The sequence below is a fragment of the Bos grunniens genome, chromosome 15 (genome assembly GCF_055505025.1).
Source record: "Bos grunniens cultivar Pamir isolate PY7600 chromosome 15, Bosgru_T2T1.0, whole genome shotgun sequence".
In the NCBI taxonomy this organism is placed as follows: domain Eukaryota; kingdom Metazoa; phylum Chordata; class Mammalia; order Artiodactyla; family Bovidae; genus Bos; species Bos grunniens.
The window spans coordinates 46903833-46924426 of record NC_141179.1 but is presented as its reverse complement, the minus strand read 5'-3'; the positions used below and the strand labels follow the sequence as shown (position 1 = coordinate 46924426).

The 20594-nt window shown below is 39.9% G+C and overlaps 1 long non-coding RNA gene and 1 pseudogene across 2 annotated transcripts in view; one reads left to right on the top strand and one right to left on the bottom strand.

Moving 5' to 3' along the window:
• Positions 1-5568, bottom strand: part of LOC147357873 (interferon-induced very large GTPase 1-like) — a 59805-nt pseudogene extending 54237 nt beyond the window's left edge. The window contains exon 1 of the transcript XR_015142117.1: positions 5424-5568. The product of XR_015142117.1 is annotated as an interferon-induced very large GTPase 1-like (transcript). The remainder of the gene's footprint in view (positions 1-5423) is intronic.
• Positions 5569-9780: 4212 nt separating this feature from the next.
• On the top strand, positions 9781-16357 carry LOC147357872 (uncharacterized). The gene is made up of 2 exons (XR_015142119.1): positions 9781-14825; positions 14955-16357. It is a non-coding gene; the product is annotated as an uncharacterized LOC147357872 (long non-coding RNA).
• Positions 16358-20594: the final 4237 nt, after the last annotated feature.

Sequence of the window (20594 nt, the reverse complement as noted above, 5' to 3'; positions counted from 1 at the left end):
GGTATTAATGAAGATATAAGTCCATGGAAATGGAAGAGTACAGAGGATCTAGAAATACACTCATACATATATGCTACACCGATTTGCAAAGACGGATGGAAAATCTATTCAACAAATGGTGCTAGGACAATGGGACATCCATGTGGAAAAAACCTGATCATTGAGCCTGCTTTATACCACACCCAAAATAGCTCATCACACCACACCCAAAATAACTCAAAATAGACCAAACCTTAAATGTAAAAATTAACCTATTAAACTTCTGAACGAAAGAAGAGTGAAAAGTATTAATATTCATGGCCTTTCAGTGGGCAAAACTTTCTTAGGACACTAAAATCATGAGCCATAAAATCATGAGCTGTATGCAAGTCTTAATTTAATACTAAGCCTAAGTTTACCTGCTAGTCTCTGAAAAACTCCATAAAAAAACTGATCAACTAGAGAATCAAAATGAAAAATTTGGCTCTCTCTGAAAATTACATTAAGACAATTAAAGTTCGAACTAAAGAATGGAAGAAGATATTTTCAATGAATATATCTGACAAAAAACTGGAATCCAAATTATATAAAGACTCTTACAGTTCAATAATATGTAAGAGAATGTAGTAAGAACAGGGCAAAGTGTATGATTAGCTGATTTCATAAAAGAAGATGTTGAGTGGTCAATAAGTGCATGAAAAGAAGGTCAACATTATCAGTCATTAGGGAAATTCAAATTAAAACTGCAATGAGGAAACAGAACAAACTCATTAGAAAGGCTAAAATTAAGAAGACTGACAATATCAAGTGTCAGAGAGGATGTAGAGCAGCTAGACCATGGCTCACTATTGGTAGTCCATTTGAGAAACTTGTTAGGCACTTGTGAAACATGCACACACCATATGATGCAGACATTTCACTTCTAGATATCTATCCAAGAGAATTAAAAATTTTTGTCCACACAATGATTTATGTATAGATGTTCATAGTAGATTTTTGCATAATAGCTAAAAACTGGAAATACTCAAAATATCCATAAATATATAGATACTGGGTTGGCCAAAAAGTTCTTTTGGGTTTTTGTGTAACATCCTCTGAATGAACTTTCTGGCCAATCCAATAGCTAAACGAAATACGCTATACAATGAAATACTGCTTAATAATAGAAATGGATAACTATTCATACAAGCAACAACATGGTTGAATTTAAAATTTATTATGCTGTGTGAAAGAAGGCATCAACGAAAGAATACTTCTTATATTATTCCATTTATATAAAATGCAAGCTAATTTATAGTAACCCAAAGTATATCTGGTTGCCCAGGACTGGAGCAGAGGGAGGAATAGACTGCAAAGGGGCACTGTACATTTTTGGGGATCTTGAAAATATTTTATGTCTTGATCGTGGGAATGGTTTCAAGGGTTTAGTGGTTTCAACTTGGCAAAATTCATCAAAATGTGTACCTTAAATGGATGCATTTTTTTGTGCATAGGTTATTTCTCAATAAAATTGACATAAAAATAAGGAAATAATTTTACATCTGTGTCTCTTTTGCTGTCTCACATACAGGGTTATCGTTACCATCTTTCTATAGATGTATAGAACAGTCTTTTGGACTTTGTGGGAGAGGGAGAGGTTGGGATGATTTGGGAGAATGGCATTGAAACATGTATAATATCATATATGAAACGAATCACCAGTCCAAGTTTGATGCATGATACTGGTTGCTTGGGGCTGGTGCCCTGGGTTGACCCAGAGGGATGGCACAGGGAGGGAAGAGGGAGGAGTGTTCGGGATGGGGAACACGTGTACACCCGTGGTGGATTCATGTTGATGTATGGCAAAACCAATATAATATTATAAAGTAATTAACCTCCAATTAAAATAAATAAATTTATATTAACAAAAAAGAAAATAATTTTAAACTAGGATAGAGGAAGCCACATGAGTCCGTCTTCTGTGGGACATTTCAAGTGCGAGAACATAGGGGCATTTATGTGGGAGTGTTTGCTTACACTGAGACATGACTTCCTTGAGACCATTTTATTCCCATATTCTAATTTGCTTTTAGACTAGTGAAGCTTCTGGGAGCATTCTAAAACCACATAGCAAGAGAATATCTTTTCCCTTTCCTTGGTTTTTACGTTTTTGTCTTCATGTACCTAGCTATTAGTAGCAAATGCCTTGGCTACAGTTGAAACATGAGGCATTGTCTTGAGGACAGAAAGAAACTGAACTGGGACCTGAACCAGGAGCAGCAGAGTGTTTAGAGGGTGTTTTTGGATAACTGAGGAGACTGAAGAAAGAAGTTGAATCCCTGAGGGCCCAAAGAAATGTGAAACCAGCATGGGAACAGCCTAGGACAGAGTTGTATTTCTTTTCTTTTTTTTTTTTTTTTTTCAGAGTTGTACTTCTTACCAGCAGGTGAGACCCTTGAGGTGGAATATACGTGCATCCCAGCTTGCACCCAGTAACTTGTTTAAACCTCTCTCTGCCTTTTGTTTTCTCAACACATCCATTCTATTGCCATCTTCCCAGTGTCTCAGGCCCCAAACAAATCTAGTTTGATTCTTCTTCATTCTCTTCTTCACTCTCTTCTTCACTTCCCACAATCAAACAACTCATCTTCATAATTTTACATATAATTTACACTTACTGGTTTAGTCCTAAGTGCCAGGCACCTTTTGAGACAATGGGGTTAGAGACGTAAATAAGAAAAAGGCTGAGTAAGTCCTTTGAACCAATAGTCCAGAAGCATTGAGAGGGGTCTATGAATGCAGGAAAGATTACATCAAAGAGAGCATTAGTTGAGGCTCCTCTCACATTTGGTGATGTCCCTTTCCATTTCTATAGAGTGTAGAAGCTATGTGGTCAGACCTTCCTCATCTTCAAAGATTGTCACCTTCAAATTAAGACTCTATAATCCATTCTTGTGTTCTTCCCTCTGGTCCCTAAGGAAGAGGCATCCCTAACCTCTTTGCAATACTAACTCTGTCCTCTAAGTCCTGCTGCTACTCCCCTCCCTTTGGGCTTTTTCTTTTTTTTTCTTTATCTTGGGTCTAAAATATCTTGAATTTTTTACTTCTGTGGTTGCTTCACTTTGGATAAGAAAACACACATCTTCCCATTTTGTTTAAATATAGAGTGGATCTTGCCTTCTTCATGAGCTTTTCTTTATATTTCTTTTATTGCCAGATTTCTCTAAAAGGAATTGCAAATTTAGCACTTCTGGCTCAGTAAATGTTTGTTGATGAAATAAATTGCTGAATGCATCCTATCCACTCTATTATTTAGTTTCACTTCTGCCCTCACCTTTATCTAGAAAAAGTTCTCTAGAAGCCTGATATTCACATTCTAATTATCCAGTCCAGGGAGCCTTTCCAGCTTTCTATCCTTTTGAATCTGGGAGCTCCTCTTTGTTGACCATCTCTCCTCTCTTGTACCCATCATGATAATGTGTCATTGAGTAAATGAGATTATACAAGTACTGCTGATTGGAAGTTTGGTAAAGAGTTTTTTAAATGTCAGCATTTATTTCACACATATTTATTGAGGGCTTTCAGCGTGCTGGGAAATGCTTTAGGTACTGTGTGTTGACTAATAAATAAGGCAGGTTAGATCCCTGCCTTTAGAGTGTTTACCTCTACTGAGGGAAGCAGACCATAAACTCCAAAATATTTGAAGAAGGAAAATAATTTCAGGTTAAGTGTTAGCAAAGAAACAATCAGATAATTGGATGGAGAGTAACCTGAGACTGCTTTTGATCATGTAGTTAGAGAATATGTGTTCAAGGACTCTGCTGCTAATTGTGAGCTGCTTTAGGCTCTTTATGCAGTGTCTAGCCTTTTCCAGTTTCTATCAAATATCATGGTGTCACTGGTGATCTAAAGGAAAAGAAAATAGTAATTTGAAAAGATCCTCCCCATGCCTGACCAGGTTCATTCCAGCATTATTTACAATAACCAAAGTTGAAAGCAACATGATGTCCATTGATGGATGGATGGATAAGAAAGTGTGGTACATTTCTAATGGAATATTACTCAGCAAAAGAGAGAGAGAGAGAGAGAGAGAGAAAGAAATCCTGCCATTTGTGACAACATGGTTTGACCTTGAGGGCATTATGTTAAGGAAAATGTCAGACAAAGATAAAAACCATATGATCTCACTTACATATGGAAGCTAAAACAAAACATAACATAACCAAAAGCAAGCTAAATGATACAGAGAACAGATGGGTGGTTGCCAGAGGGTGGGAGAGAAGGACGGAAAATGGGTGAAGGAGGTACAAAGGCTGAAATTTCCAGTTATAAAAGGAATGAGTCCTGGGAAGGTTATGTGCAGCATGATGACTATAGTTGATAATACACAATTGTGATTTAAAAGTTTATAAGAAGACCTTAGCATTTTTCATCATAAGGAAAAGTAAACTATAACTGTGTGATGATGGATATTTACTAGGCTTGCTGTGGGTTATCATTTGGCAATATATACACAGATGGAATCATGTTGCACAGTTTAACTAATATTATATGTGAATTATATCTCATAGCTTGCCTCTTAATCTCTACCTCCTATTGTAGATTTTACTATTTCTGTAGCTCCTCTTTGGACTTGGATTTATGGTGTTGAATGGCCTATCCAGTTAGAAACTTATTTTGAATCCCTAACTCTGGCCCTTTGGGGGTATTATTCCATTTTGATGGGCAAATGGTGATGTGGGCACCTTTTATTTCTTGGAAGCCATTTTTTCCTACTTCTCCACCTAAACTATGTCCCTGTTAGTTACCTACTAAATGCCGGGCATTAGTTTGCGCTATTTGACTGCTCTGTACAAGAAGCTCTCGAATCTGTATCTCTGTCCTTGTACGGTCCACCTTTCACAGTGCATCCTGAAACTCATACTTGTTTACAAAACTCGAAGAGTCCTCATTGGTTTATGATATGATCAAATTACTTGGTCTTAGCATTCAATCCCCCTCACAGTCTGGCAACAATCAACCCAGTCACCATTTTTTTCTTTGAAGTGAAGTGAAGTGAAATGAAGTCGCTCAGTTGTGTTTGACTGTTTGTGACCCCATGGACTGTAGCCTACCAGGCTCCTCTGTCCTTGGGATTATCCAGTCAAGAGTACTGGAATGGGTTGCCATTTCCCTCTCCAGAGGATCTTCCCGACCCAGGGATTGAACCCAGGACTCCAGCATTGTAGGCAGACACTTTACCATCTGAAACTTCTGTTATATTACTTCTCTCCTATGGCTTGGTTTCCTGGCTGCAAGACAGGTGGCATCTTAGCTCCCTCACTGGGGACTAAACCTCAAAAAGCAAAGTCTTAACCTCGGGACTGCCAGGGAAGTCCCAACCCAATTCTTTTTACAACCAGTCTTTTTCCTTTTCTGAATTGCCAGTTCACTTCTACCCATTTCTCTCCTTTTCCTTCACTTACCTGTCTCCTGGAGGCCAAGCTCCTGTCTTCAGTTTGCTTTAGAGAGATGAGTGAGAAAGCAGAGCAGGTTCCTTTCCTGAGTCTGGCAGTTTGCTTATTGAAATCTCCAGCCTAGACCTCAGCTCCTTCTGTGGTAAAAGGGCAAGCAGGAAGTGAAAAACTGGTTTCACTTTTGTGTTTTTTTTCCCCTCTTTTAAAAGATCAGCTGATTTAAAGGAATCCTACTCATTCATTTATTCTTTCAATCATTTGTTTATAATTGTGATTTATATTTATTTATATAATTGTGATTAGATAATTGTGATTTGTAATTGTGTTCACATTGTGATTCCTGGGTGTTAAGGTTATTGTAAATAGAAGACTAATGTTGGGGGGAGTGGTGTGTGTGCATGTTTCTTTATGGTGGCCGGGGGTGAGCACCAGGTAAAGAACATGGGAGAAGCAGGATAGGGACCAAATTTCAGAAAAGAGACAAGGGCACGATAGAATGTCTTCCTCAGGGAACTTGCTTTAACTGCTTTACTTCTAGCTGTGTGATTGATTTGAAAATTAACAAAGTTTCACAATTGTATTAGCTGATGTGGATGATCAACACTAACATGAGCTAAATTCTTAAAAGCATACTGTGTGTTTATAGTGAGAAAGAGAATTTTACTGTTCTCTAATTTTGTATTAGAACTTTTGTAGTAGTTTAGTTGCTAAGTCATGTCAGACTTTTGCAACCCCATGGACTGTAGCCTGCCAGGCTTCTCTGTCCATGGGATTCTCCAGGCAAGAATACTGGAGTGGGTTGCCATTTCCTTCTCCAGGGAATCTTCCCAACCAACGAATTGAGCCCAGGTCTCCTGCATTGCAGACGGATTCTTTGACTGAGCTACGAGGGAAGCAGAGCTTTTGAGTAATGTTAAAAATCTGTTTTCCCTTACACATCTCATGTAAAGCATTTTGTTTCATTGATTATTATCTTACCCCATGATTTAATTCATTATAATTTTGCTTGTAAATGGTACTGCCTGCTCCATTGTTCCTCTGTTTCAAGCTGTGTATGTCTGCACATGTCTTCTTGGAGGTGAACCTCATGCTCAGTTTTCCCAGGACCTCTAGAAATTCTACTGACATCATCTCATATTTCCCCTTTCCACTCCCAGTGCACCTGTCCATCTCCCCTACACGGGCCTGTACTGAGCTGTCTGTGCTGCTCTCAGAGCACTGACTCCACCTGCCGATGCTCCCGTCACAGTGTGCTGCTCTGTAACTGCTGCTTGTCTCCCTCATTTCTCCCATCCCCCAAACCTCAAACATCCCACCTCCCTTTGTTCCTCCCAGTTGTGGGGGATCTGTCTTATTCATCTTTGTATCCCACACATAGTGCATGAACCATATAGATGAACAAAATGTCATGATTGAATAAGAAAATGATTGGTCTGTATGAGCCTGTTTCTTCAGTTTTATGTGAGAATATTAACAGCTATTTCAGTGAGTGACATGAGACACAAGGAAGGTATAAGAAGGGCTGGAATGGTACCCTTCCAATAAGACTTCCCTTTTCCTACTTTTAGAATAGGAATTAAAGTGTTTTCTAGTAGGCCAGAGTTTACATGTCAGGCATTAGTTTGAGTCCAGGATCCAGCAGTTCCTAGCTATATTTGCTTATGAGTGTGGAGAGGGTGACCTAAGTAACGAGGAGCAGTCGAGGAGTGGAATGAATTTGTGTCAGTAATACCATCCACTCGCAGAATATTAATGAGGATAAAATGAGGTAGGTTAATCTCACCCAGTGCTTGGCCTGAAGTAGACGTTCACGTATGAATTCTTTTCCCCAGCACACAATTTGTTGATGATCAAATCTGTCAGAACAAGAACTATCAAGGGACGTGTGTTTAGTAGCGGAGTTCCCTCCACTGCTCAGTCTGCACCTCTGAGTGTTTCTGTGTACGTGCGTGTTCTTGCGTTCTTGTGCTGGGCTTTGTGTCAGTGCCCGTGTCTTCTCTATTGCTATGCTTTGGTCTAGAGATCATAGAGTCTGATGCACCTCAGATTCTCTCACAGAGTGAGTAAACTTTCTGTACATGGTAAGATTTCAGTAAATGTATAAATTAGTGATGGAGTAAAAGCAATCCCTTAGAATAAAATCGGATTTGAAACCAAGTTTATTTCACCACACATTTACCTCCCATTACTCCATGTCAACGACCAATACAGGAAACAGACTTTCGCTTTCTTTTTCACTTTTCTCTCAATTCCAGGAAATGTTTGTTTTTAACATGAACTTCGGTTCAATGACTAGTGAGTGTTTTTTGAAAGATGTTTTCTCTGGGCTTTTTTGTTTCTTTTTTTATTGCCAGTTTTTAACTTAAGTTCTCTTTGAAAAATTCACCCCACTCCAGTACTCTTGCCTGGAAAATCCCATGGATGGAGGAGCCTGGTAGGCTGCAGTCCATGGGGTCGCTAAGGGTCAGACATGACTGAGCAGTTTTACTTTCACTTTTCACTGTCATGTGTTGGAGAAGGAAATGGCAACCCACTCCAGTGTTCTTGCCTGGAGAATCCCAGGGACGGGGGAGCCTGGTGGGCTGCTGTCTATGGGGTCGCACAGAGTCAGACACGACTGAAGCGACTTAGCAGCAGCAGCAGTAGCCTTATTTTGAATAAACTGAGGAAAAAGGAAATCACCCAGTCCTCCACAGTGATACTAGAGAGAACCAAGCACCCAGGGCTGGAACTCGGGTGAGGCAAGAGAAGAGTTTAGGCTGTAAGGGAACTTGAAAGTGAGAGAGATTTAAATTTTGTCGTCTGGTTGCCTCACTTGCTTCACCCTAATTTCAGCCCTTCTTTTAGCTTCAACTAAAAATCCTGGCATGAACCAATCCATCTCTAACCCATTGATTACAGAGAAAAGGGCAGCTGAGACCACTGGGTCTCTCTTGTCTGACATTTCCCCCTGATTCTTTCCTTCTAATTGGCTCTTCTTTGACTAAGAGAATATGTCTGTTAAGGGACTCTGTTGGCCTCTTCTGAAATCAGGTGGGTGATACTTGACAACAAAAAAAGGGGTGGTGGTATTTTTCTTTTTCCCCTTTTATTTCTTTTGGCTAGTCAGATAATTAAAATGACATAAGACATTCACAGTACAAAACTAAATTTAATACATATGTTTGGAGAATTAACATAGGCATGAGAAATTTGAAAGATAGTAAGGCAAGGTGAGGTACATTTATAAATCATACTGGACTAAGGAGAAAGAAGTAGGAGTCTGGGACTTCAAAGGGAAGTAAAGTAATTCACAGGAAAACATAGAGATTTAATGTTTGTTAAACAAGTGTTCGCTGGTCAATCTAGAGAGAATAGGACACAGAGAGGACTTTGATCAAACTGGCCTTGCTAAGTTCCTCCCTGTTTAGCACACCTAGTTCATAGTATACTATAGTTATGTATAGTGTTGTATAGTTCTCTTTAGTGGTATTTCCCTCCTGGAACAGGCTCTATATTCTGTTCTCTTAGGCAGTTAGGTAGAAGTTCAAAGTTTCTTTCTGAGTCTTTTGAAACTTCCTTACCTTCAGGTTGAAATAATCTATACACCTAAGTGGCACATGTTGGGTCACCTGCACTGTATCCCATCAAAAGAGAGGAAGAAGAGGAGGAAAAAAATCAGGCAACCTAGGTGTTTCAGAAAAACAACAAACAAAAAACAGTTTTCCTTTGTTTCAACACCAGATGTGTGTGGGGCTTTCCCCACAACAAGCAATTCTGCAGCACTAGCTGGTGTCTTAAAATTTAACTTGATTCTTACACTATGTATCTTTCTGAATGTACTGTCAGGTCCCACAGTTTAAGGGCTCAATCCCAGGAGACTGCCACTGGCTTCACATGTCAATTTCAGGCAGTAGATCCTCAGATTACCCTCAACTTCTGTATGACTTGGCTATAAATCAGAAGTTCCCGAAAGCTGCCTCTTCAGGTTTGATGTACTTGCTAGAGCAACTTCTAAAACTCAGGGAAGACTTATGTTTACTAGTTGAGTAAAGAATGTGATAAAAGATACAAATGAACAGACAGATGAAGAGATACATAGGTTGAGGTCTGGTGGGTTCTGTCCCTGTGGAGTAGGGGGTCCATCCTGCTCCTGGTGTATGTGGATATGTTCACCAAACTGAAAGCCTTTCAAACCTCATGCTATTGGGATTTTATGTAGGCTTTCTCACATAGGATTCATCTATCTTTAAGTTAATTTCCAGCCCCCCTCTGGAGAATGGGAAGTGGAGGCCTGAAAATATGAAACTTCTAATCATGGCTTTGTCTTTCTGGTGACCATTTCCCATCCAGGGACACAACCAGAGTTGCCTCATTGAAACAAAAGTGCTTCTACCATTCTTATTACTTAGGAATTTATAAGCATTTCAAGAACCTGTTTTGTGAACTGGGACAAAGATTACTTATATATTTCTCATTATAAATAACAATATTACAGAGGGAAAGACACAGAGGCATCAGATCCTGCCTTCAGTGGACTTCTCCCCCTACCTCTCAGGGCAGGGCCCAGCTGTAACCAGTAGGGCTTTGCTAGCCCTAGGTAGAGGTAGAAAGGAAGAGCATCTTCTTCTGTGAACCCTGAGATTTTCCTGCTTCTGCTGTCTGACCCTACTTCCAGTCTACTCCCTTTAGAAAACATGAATTTCTAAGCAAATATTTAGGTGGCATTATCCTTGCAGATGACAGGGATATAAAAATTTGGGCTGATTTGTCAAGTTTGGGGATGGCTATCAGTACTAGTCTTCTTAAAGGTATGTATTTACATGGAAAGTGGACCCAAACTCCACTGTTGTTACTTTCTAATTATGCAAACTTTCAGTTCAGTTCAGTCGTTCAGTCGTGTCCGACTCTTTGCGACCCCATGAACCTCAGCATGCCAGGCCTCCCTGTCCATCACCAACTCCCAGAATTCACTCAAACTCACATCCATTGAGTCGGTGATGCCATCCAGCCATCTCATCCTCTGTTGTTCCCTTTTCCTCCTGTCCCCAATCCCTCCCAGCATCAGAATCTTTTCCAATGAGTCAACTCTTCACATGAGGTGGCCAAAGTATTGGAGTTTCAACTTTAGCATCATTCCTTCCAAAGAACACCCAGGACTGATCTCCTTTAGAATGGACTGGTTGGATCTCCTTGCAGTCCAAGGGACTCGCAAGAGTCTTCTCCAACACCACAGTTCAAGAGCATCAATTCTTCGGCACTCAGCTTTCTTCACAGTCCAACTTTCACATCCATACATGACTACTGGAAAAACCATAGCCTGGACTAGACGGACCTTTGTTGGCAAAGTAATGTCTCTGCTTTTTAATGTGCTACCCAGGTTGGTCATAACTTTCCTTCCAAGGAGTTTGGTCACACATTTAATCTTTCTCAGTTTTTCAGTAACTAAGTTGGACCCTATAGGGCTTTCCCCAAACCAAACTGCCCACCCTCCCATGTGCTCCATCTGCCTCTTTGTAGAAAAGCTTTAGTCTCCCAGGTCTCTCCTGAGTCACAAAAGGCTGGCTTAAGACTTGGTTTAAAGACTGTGAATTTGTAGTAACAAAAAATAGCAGCTGGGCCAGGAGAACTGGTAACAATTTAAACAACAGATCAGCCACATAGCAGTCACAGGACCTTTAGTTTCTTCTTGAAGTACTTAGATAATGGTGTCTGATACAACTTCCTGAGTTGTTTTGCAAATACTAGAAAACCTCCACCAGATGTAAGAAGTTAACAGCATTATGACTATGAGAACATGGCCCCAGACTTACTGGAGTCTGAGGATTCATGGTATTAACCCCTATAACAACAACTTGTTATATAACCATCAACCAATCAGAGAATTATACACAAGCTTATCACATACCTGTGATTCTCTCACTCACTTTACCTTAAAAAAAAAGAAAAAAAAAAAGGAAGTCTTTTCTGAAATCTACTGGGGAATCTAGACCTTTTGAGCCGATATGACCCCTTGTATGGCTCTGTAATAAATGCAGCATGTTTTGTAGTTCAGCTGGTGAAGAATCTGCCTGCAGTGTGGGACCCCCCGGTTTGGTTCCTGAGTAGGGAAGATTCCCCAGGAGAAGGGATAGGCTACCCACTCCAGTATTCTTGGGCTTCCCTGGTGGCTCATCTAGTAAAGAATCAGCCTGCAATGTGGGAGACCTGGGTTCGATCCCTGGGTTGGGAAGGTCCCTTGGAGAAATGAACAGCCATCTACTCGGGTGTTTTGGCCTAGAGAATTCCATGGACCATATAGTCCATGGGTACAGTCTGCAAAGAGTCAGATAGGACTGAGTGACTTTCACTTTCACTTTCCTTCACCAAACCTTGGTGTCAGTAGATTGGCATTACATGTGCTAATGGACTCAGGTTTATAAAAGTTCAGTAACATTTCTTCTTGTGACTTTTCATTGTGTTGATGAAATGAGAATTCCAGGGCTTAACCTGAGATAGGGGCTCAAAATATTAGTTCTTTCCATCTCTTCTTCCCATTTAAGTTCTGCTTAAAGGAATCTCCGGTGTAAACTCTATCTCAGTCTCAGACAGGGATACTGAAACCGATTATGCAAAACTGAAAGTGTCTCAGACAGTAAAGAATCCACTTGCAGTGCAGGAGTCCTGGGTTCTTTCCCTGGGTCAGGAAGATCCCTGGAGAAGGGAATGGCTACCTACTCCAGTATTCTTGCCTGGAGAATTCCATGAACAAAGGAGCCTGGCAGGCTACAGGCCATGGGGTTGCAAAGAGTTGGACATGACTGAGCGACTAACTTTGACTTTCACACTGTGTGAAACAGAACATGGAATTCAAGGATTCTTCCATCACCAAGCCAAGGGGAGAACTTACTATGCCTTTCTAGACATTAGGATAGGTTTTATAATTGATGATATTGAATACTTTAGAATCCATCGGTATGAATCTAGAAGAGCAAATGTAGAAAATTTACAGTTGTTGGGGATATAGGGTAGCCTCCATTTCAGAAGAACTTGAGGGATTTTCAGAATAGCCAGGAAGAATGCAAAGGGAAATTAAGTCAGAAGCTTAATTTGGAGTGTCCACCATGGAAGTGGTAAAAATGAACTTAGGGAAGAGCTCCCAGTAATATGGGAGCAGTCGTGGATTTTGCTGGCTCTGAAAGGGATTTGGTTGCATTCTGGTACCACTCATGAATATTGAAAACTTTAGAAGAGATTACTAATTACTAAAGGTATCCCTTGGGTTTGGGGTCAGATATGAGGGGGAAGCAGATCTAGGATTTTTGCTAATTTGGTCAAATAGAGACTTAGAGTTGATGTAATCTGGGACACCATTTTAGGGGAATATTTTTGAAGTCTCAATCAGATTATCGCAGACATGTTGGGAGGTCTGGGATATTGATTCAATTCAACAAATCTTATTGGTTCTACTATCAAAATATATCCTGGATTAGGCCACAGGCCATGTGTAGCACTAAGTGCTATCCTAATACAGGCTGTTATCATCTCTTTCCTGAGTTGTTGCAATAGTCTTCTAACTTATCCCCTGAGTTGTCATTGTCATTGTACTTTACCTCATTTTCTCTGTCTATTCACACAGTATGAACATTTTAATAAGAGAATGACCCATTTAAATAAAAAGTAAGATGTCACTCCTCTCCTTAGAAATCTCCAAGAGCTTCCCATCTCTCTCTTAACAAAAGCAGCAAGTCCTACAATGTCCCACAAGGCCTTATGTCAGTTTCCTTTGTCACCACTCTCTCCCTTGTTTTTTTTTTTTTTTTTGTGTGTGTGTGTTACAACTATACTGGCTTCCTTGTTAGACCTCACCTGCTTCCATCTTTGGAGTCTTTGCTCTTGCTCTGTCTGAAAAAAATTTTTGTTTCCATCACTTTCTTCAGAATTATGCTCATATTTCACTGTACCTGGAAAAGTATTTCCTGATGACCTTATATTAAATAGCAGTCTTGTATGCCCAGCACTCATTGCTTTCTTTACTTTGCTATATTTTTTTCTTAGCATTTGTCATCATCTAACATATGATTTATGACCTAAATCAGATCCCTTACAAGTATACAGTGGAAGTGACAAATAGATTCAAAGGATTAGATCTGATAGACAGAGTGCCTGAGAACTATGAACAGAGGTTTGTGACATTGTACAGAAGGCAGTGATCAAGACCATCCCCAAGAAAGAGAAATGTAAAAAGGCAAAATGGTTGTCTGAGAAGGCCTTACACATAGCTGAGAAAAGAAGAGAAGCCAAAGGTAAAGGAGAAAAGGAAAGATACACCCATCTGAATGCAGAGTTCCAAAGAATAGCAAGGAGAGATGAGAAAGCCTTCCTAAGTGATCAGTGCAGATCAGTGCAAAGAAACAGAGGAAAACAATAGAATGGGAAAGTCTAGAGATCTCTTCAAGACAATTAGAGATACCAAGGGAAAACATCATGCAAAGATGGGCACAATAAAGGACAGAAACAGTATGGACCAAACAAGCTGAAGATATTAAGAAGAGGTGGCAAGAATAACCCAGAAGAACTATACAAAAAAGATCTTCATGACTCAGATAAACCATGATGTTGTGATCACTCACCTAGAGTCAGACACTTGGAGTGTGAAGTCAGGTAGGCCTTAGGAAGGATCACTACAAGCACAACTACTGGAGGTGATGAAATTCCAATTGAGCTATTTCAAACCCTAAAAGATGATGGTGTTAAAGTGCAGCACTCAATATGCCAGCAAATTTGAAAAACTCAGCAGTGGCCACAGGACTGGAAAAGGTCAGTTTTCATTCCAATCCCAAAGAAAGGCAATGCCAAAGAATGCTCAAACTACTGCACAATTGCACTGTATCTCACACACTAGCAAAGTAATGCTCAAAATTCTCCAAACCAGGCTTCAACAGTAGGTGAACCGAGAAATTCCAGATGTTCAAGCTGGTTTTAGAAAACGCAGAGGAACCAGAGATCAAATTGCCAACATCTGTTGGATCATCAAAAAAGCAAGAGAGTTCCAGAAAAATATCTACTTCTGCTTTATTGATTAGGCCAAAGCTTTGACTGTGTAGATCACAACAAACTGTAGAAAATTCTTTAAGAGATAGGAATACCAGACTACCTTACCTGCCTCCTCAGAAATCTGTATGCAGGTCAAGAAGCATCAGCTAGAACCAGACATGGAGCAACAAACTGTTCCAAATTGGAAAAGTAGTATCTCAAGGCTGTATATTGTAACCCTGCTTATTTAACTTCTATGCAGAGTACATCATGCGAAATCCTGGGCTGGATGAAGCACAAGCTGGAATCAAGATTGCCAGGAGAAGAAATATCAATAACCTCAGATATGCAGATGACACCACCTTTACGGCAGAAAACAAAGAGGAGCTAAAGTGCCCCTTGATGAAAGTGAAAGAGGTGAGTGAAAAAGTTGGCTTAAAACTCAACATTCAAAAAACTAAGATCATGGCATCCGGTCCCATCACTTCATGGCAAATAGATGGGGAAAAATGGAAACAGTGGCTGACTTTATTTTCTTTCCTCCAGAATCACTGCAGATGGTGACTCAGCCACAAAATTAAAAGATGCTTGCTCCTTGGAGGAAAACCTATGACCAACCCAACAGCACATTAAAAATCAGAGACATTACTTTGCCAACAAAAGTTCATCTAGTCTAAAGTATGGTTTTTCCAGTAGTCATGTATGGATGTGAGAGTTGGACTCGCGCTCAGCTTAAGAAAGCTGAGTGCTGAAGAACTGATGCTTTTGAACTGTGGTTTTGGAGAAGACTCTTGAGAGTCCCTTGGACTGCAGGGAGATCAAACCAGTCAATCCTAAAGGAAATCAGTCCTGAATATTCATTGGAAGGACTGATGCTGAAGCTGAAGCTTCAATACTTTGGCCACCTGATGTGAAGAACTGACTCCTTGGAAAAGACCCTGCTGCTGGGAGGGATTGCGGACAGGAGGAAAAGGGGTGACAGAGGATGAGATGGTTGGATGGCATCACCGACTCGATTGACGTGAATTTGAGCAAGGTCTGGGAGTTGGTGCTGGATGGACAGGGAAGCCTGAATGCTGCCGTCCATGGGGTCACAAAGAGTCAGACACGACTGAACAACTGAACTGAACTGAACATTCTATTTATATCCTTGTTTATTTATTGTCTCTTTCCATTGGAAAGTTTATAAAAAAGTTTATAAAAATAAGTTTCTTTGTTTTAACACTTGAGTCCCTACCTTTTATAATAGTAGCTAGAACACAGAATGTGCCTCAATGATATTGACCATATGTAATAGTAATCGTTTCTTTATTTTAACAAAATTGGATCACATTGCACACAGCTATTTGTACCTTGCTATGTTTATTTAACGTGTGTTCATATTTTTCTAATAGATGTACAAGGCATTGTCTCATTTTTCTTAATTTCTGTATTAAATCCTATTGAAGAGATAGACTGTTTTCCTGCTTAGCATCTTCAAAATAATGGACTTTTTTTTTTTTTAATAATGGACTTTTAAACGATTTTCACATTTTGTTTTATGTACATTTCTATGACCAGTACTTTTCCATAGTTAGCTTGTATATGTTTATATATTTACTTAGAATAAATTCCTACAAGTAAAATTGCTAGGGCATGTCCTTTATTAAGGCTTTTGATACACATCATGAAATTGCCTTCCAGTGTACTGCTTTATATTTCTATTAGCAGTACAGGTGCTAGTTAAAAGTGACATGATTGTTTGTTTTTATGTTTGTTGTTTGTTTTCATATTATTCAGTTTAAAATTATGTTGATATTAATGATATTTAAGATTTATTTATATTTTATTTATGATTTTTATTTCAGTTTTTTGGATATGCATTTTAAATTCTACTCATTTTCCTTTTGATGTGTTTATTTTTCATGTTTACTTATTTTAAATAAACTTTATGTATTAAAGATGGCAAATTTTTGTCTTTATTATATATTGTTATTTTTTCCTTTTTGTTGTATCTTTAAATGTAATTGTTCTTGTTTTGCTTTATTTTTGCTATGTTGATCAGTCACTCAGTCGTGTCCAACTCTTTGTGACCCCGTGGACTGCAGCACGTCAGGCCTCCCTGTCCTTCACCATCTACCAGAGCATGCTCAAACTCATGTCCATTTTTGCTATATAAAAATTTTAAAGTTTAAGTGAAAGTGTTAGTCGCTTACTTGTGTCCAACTCTTTGGGACCCTATGGACTGTAGCCTGCCAGGCTCCTCTGTCCATTGAATTCTCCAGGCAAGAATACTGCAGTGGGTAGCCTTCCCTTCTCCAGGGGATCTTCCTGACCCAGGAAATGAACCCAGGGTCATTGTATTGCAGGCAGATTCTTTACCATCTGAACCATTAGGGAAGCACATAAAAGTTTTAAATTGATATGAAGTCAGATCTGTTAATATTTTCCTTAATATTGCCTGCTTTTGGTTTATTAAAAGGTCTTTCTTACTGAAACAGTGTAAGTTACTCAGAATATTTGTCACTTCTATTGGATTTTTGTACATTTGGATTTTTATTTTATGTAAAGTATGTGTAATTAACAAATATTTTCCTAAATGATATACCATATTTTTCTAGTCACATTTGTCAAACCCACTCCATTCTGTGTTTGATCCCTGGGTCAGGAAGAAGCCACCTGCAATATGAGGAGACCCAGGTTCGATTCCTGGGTTGGGAAGATCCCCTGGAGAAGAAAATGGCAACCCACTCCAGTATTCTTGCCTGGGAAGTCCCCTGGACAGAGGAGCCTGGAGGGCTGGTTAATGGGGTTACAAAGAGTCGGACACAACTGAGAAACTAACACTTTCACTTTACACTAGCTTTAGGAGTGTTAAAAACAAAACTCAACTGAGTGAATTTTAAAGATCTCTTTGGCTTTATTCAACGAATCATGTACTAGTCAGAGTCCAATCTAGTAGACAGAAGGGATCTCTGAAGAGCTATACAGTGAAGTAATTTCATAGACAGAGGGGAAAAGGAACAAGGAAGCTGAACTGGGCATAAAGCAGATCGGTTACTAAAAGCTTAATTTCCTTCTAGGGAATGGGTAGAATTTATCAGGCAGATTGCCTAATCCAAGCTGATCAGGCAATTCCTGATTGCATGGTGTTAGACTATTTTTGGGGAAAGCCAAACTATAACTGTCTCAGTTTTCTGTATAAGATTAGCATGAATGACTCAATTTAGGGCCTGTTTTTTTTTTTTCCTAACGAAAATCAGTCCTGAATATTCATTGAAAGGACTGATGTTGAAGCTGAAACTCCAATACTTTGGCCACCTGATGCAAAGAACCGACTCATTTGAAAAGACCCTGATGCTAGGAAAGATTGAAGGTGGGAGGAGAAGGGGACAAGGGAGGATGAGATGGTTGGATGGCATCACTGACTCAATGGACATGAGTTTGAGTAAGCTCCGGGAGTTGGTGATGGACAGGGAAGCCTGCAGTCCATGGGGTCACAAGGAGTTGGGCACGACTGAGTGACTGACCTGAACTAAACTGATCAGTCTTGTTTTTAACAGAGCCTGTGACAATCTTCCTGCTTATTTAAAACACCACAGACTTTCAAGACAGAGCACTTTTCTAGTTTCCCTCCTTTGCAAACCTGGATGTACTTCTCCTCTGTTGGATTTGCAGGCTCAACAAAACTCATACAGACATGCATACAATAATTCATTATGGCACTGTTGTACAATGTTCCTCATCTACTTTGTCTCTCACTCTAAATGACCCCTTGGTTTCACTGGTCAGTTCAGTTCAGTTCAGTCGCTCAGTTGAGTCCAACTCTTTGCAACCTCATGAACCGCAGAATGCTAGGCCTCCCTGTCCATCACCAACTCCCGGAGTCCACCCAAACCCATGTCCATTGAGTCTGTGATGCCTTCCAACCATCTCATACTCTCTCGTCCCTTTCTTGTCCTGCCCTCAATCTTTCCCAGCATCAGGGTCTTTTCAAATGAGTCAGCTCTTCACATCAGGTGGCCAAAGTACTGGAGTTTCAGCTTCAACATCAGTCCTACCAATGAACACCCAGGACTGATCTTCTTTAGAATGGTTGATCTCCTTGCAGTCCAAGGGACTTTAAGGAGTATTCTCCAACACCACAGTTCAAAAGCATCAGTTCTTCGGCTCTCAGCTGTCTTTATAGTCTAACTCTTACATCTATACATGACCGCTGGAAAAACCATAGCCTTGACTAGACAGACCTTTGTTGAGAGCCCAGAAAAATAAAGTCAGCCACTGTTTCCACTGTTTCCCCATCTATTTGCCATAAAGTGTTGGGACCGCATGCCATGATCTTAGTTTTCTGATGTTGAGCTTTAAGCCAATTTCTTCCTCTCCTCTTTCACTTTCATCAAGGGGCTCTTTAGTTCCTCTTCACTTTCTGCCATCAGGGTGGTGTCATCTGCATATCTGAAGTTATTGATATTTCTCCTGGCAATCTTGATTCCAGCTTGTGCTTCCTCCAGCCCAGCGTTTCTCATGATGTACTCTGCATAGAAGTTAAATAAGCACAATGACAATATACAACCTTGATGTACTCCTTTTCCTATTTGGAACCAGTCTGTTGTCCCATGTCCAGTTCTAACTGTTGCTTCCTGACCTGCATATAGGTTTCTCAAGAGGCAGGTCAGGTGATCTGGTATTCCCATCTCTTTCAGAATTGTCCACTGTTTATTGTGATCCACACAGTCAAAGGCTTTGGCATAGTCAATAAAGCAGAAATAGATGTTTTTCTGGAACTCTCTTGCTTTTTCCATGATCCAGTGGAGGTTGGCAATTTGATCTCTGGTTCCTCTGCCTTTTCTAAAACCAGATTGAACATCTGGATGTTCATGGTTCATGTATTGCTGAGGCCTGGCTTGGAGAATTTTGAGCATTACTTTACTAGAGTGTAAGATGAGTGCAATTGTGCAGTAGTTTGAGCATTCTTTGGCATTGCCTTTCTTTGGGATTGGAATGAAAATTGACCTTTTCCAGCCCTGTGGCCACTGCTGAGTTTTCTAAATTTGCTGGCATATTGAGTGCAGCACTTTCAGGGCATCATCTTCCAGGATTAGAAATAGCTCAACTGGGATTCCATCACCTCCACTAGCTTTGTTCGTAGTGATGCTTTCTAAGGCCCACTTGACTTCACATTCTAGGATGTCTGGCTCTAGGTGAGTGATCACACCATCATGATTATCTGGGTTGTGAAGATCTTTTTTGTACAGTTCTTCTGGGTATTCTTGCCACTTTTTCTTAATATCTTCTGCTTCTGTTAGGTCCCTACCATTTCTGTCCTTTATTGAGCCCATCTTTGCATGAAATTTTCCCTTGGTATGTCTAATTTTCTTGAAAAGGTCTCTAGTCTTTCCCATTCTGTTGTTTTCCTCTATTTCTTTGCATTGATTGCTGAGGAAGGCTTTCTTATCTCTCCTTGCTATTCTTGGAACTCTGCATTCCAATGGGTATATCTTTCCTTTTCTCCTTTGCTTTTCACTTCCCTTCTTTTCACAGCTTTTTGTAAGGCCTCCTCAGATAGCAATTTTGCTTTTTTGTATTTCTTTTTCTTGGGGATGGTCTTTATCCCTGTCTCCTGTACAATGTCATGAACCTCCATCTATAGTTCATCAGGCACTCTGTCTATCAGATCTAGTCCCTTAAATCTATTTCTCACTTCCACTGTATAGTCATTAGGGATTTGTTTTAGGTCATACCTGAATGGTGTAGTGGTTTTCTTCATTTTCTTCAATTTCAGTCTGAATTTGGCAGTAAGGAGTTCATGATCTGAGCCACAGTCAGCTCCCGGTCTTGTTTTTGCTGACTGTATAGAACTTCTCCATTTGTGGCTGCAAAGAATATAATCAGTCTGATTTCAGTGTTGACCATCTGGTAATGTCCATGTGTAGAGTCTTCTCTTGTGTTCCTGGAAGAGGGTGTTTGCTATGACCAGTGCATTCTCTTGGCAGAACTCTATTAGCCTTTGCCCTGCTTCATTCTGTACTCCAAGGCCAAATTTGCCTGTTACTCCAGGTGTTTCTTGACTTCCTACTTTTGCATTCCAGTCCCCTAAAACGAAAAGGCCATCTGGTCAATTTATATGTAAATTATTCTTTTGTCTATCAAGCACTGTATCAGAGTTCTATCTAAAAGGAAACTGTAACTTTGAATAATTTGGAATAT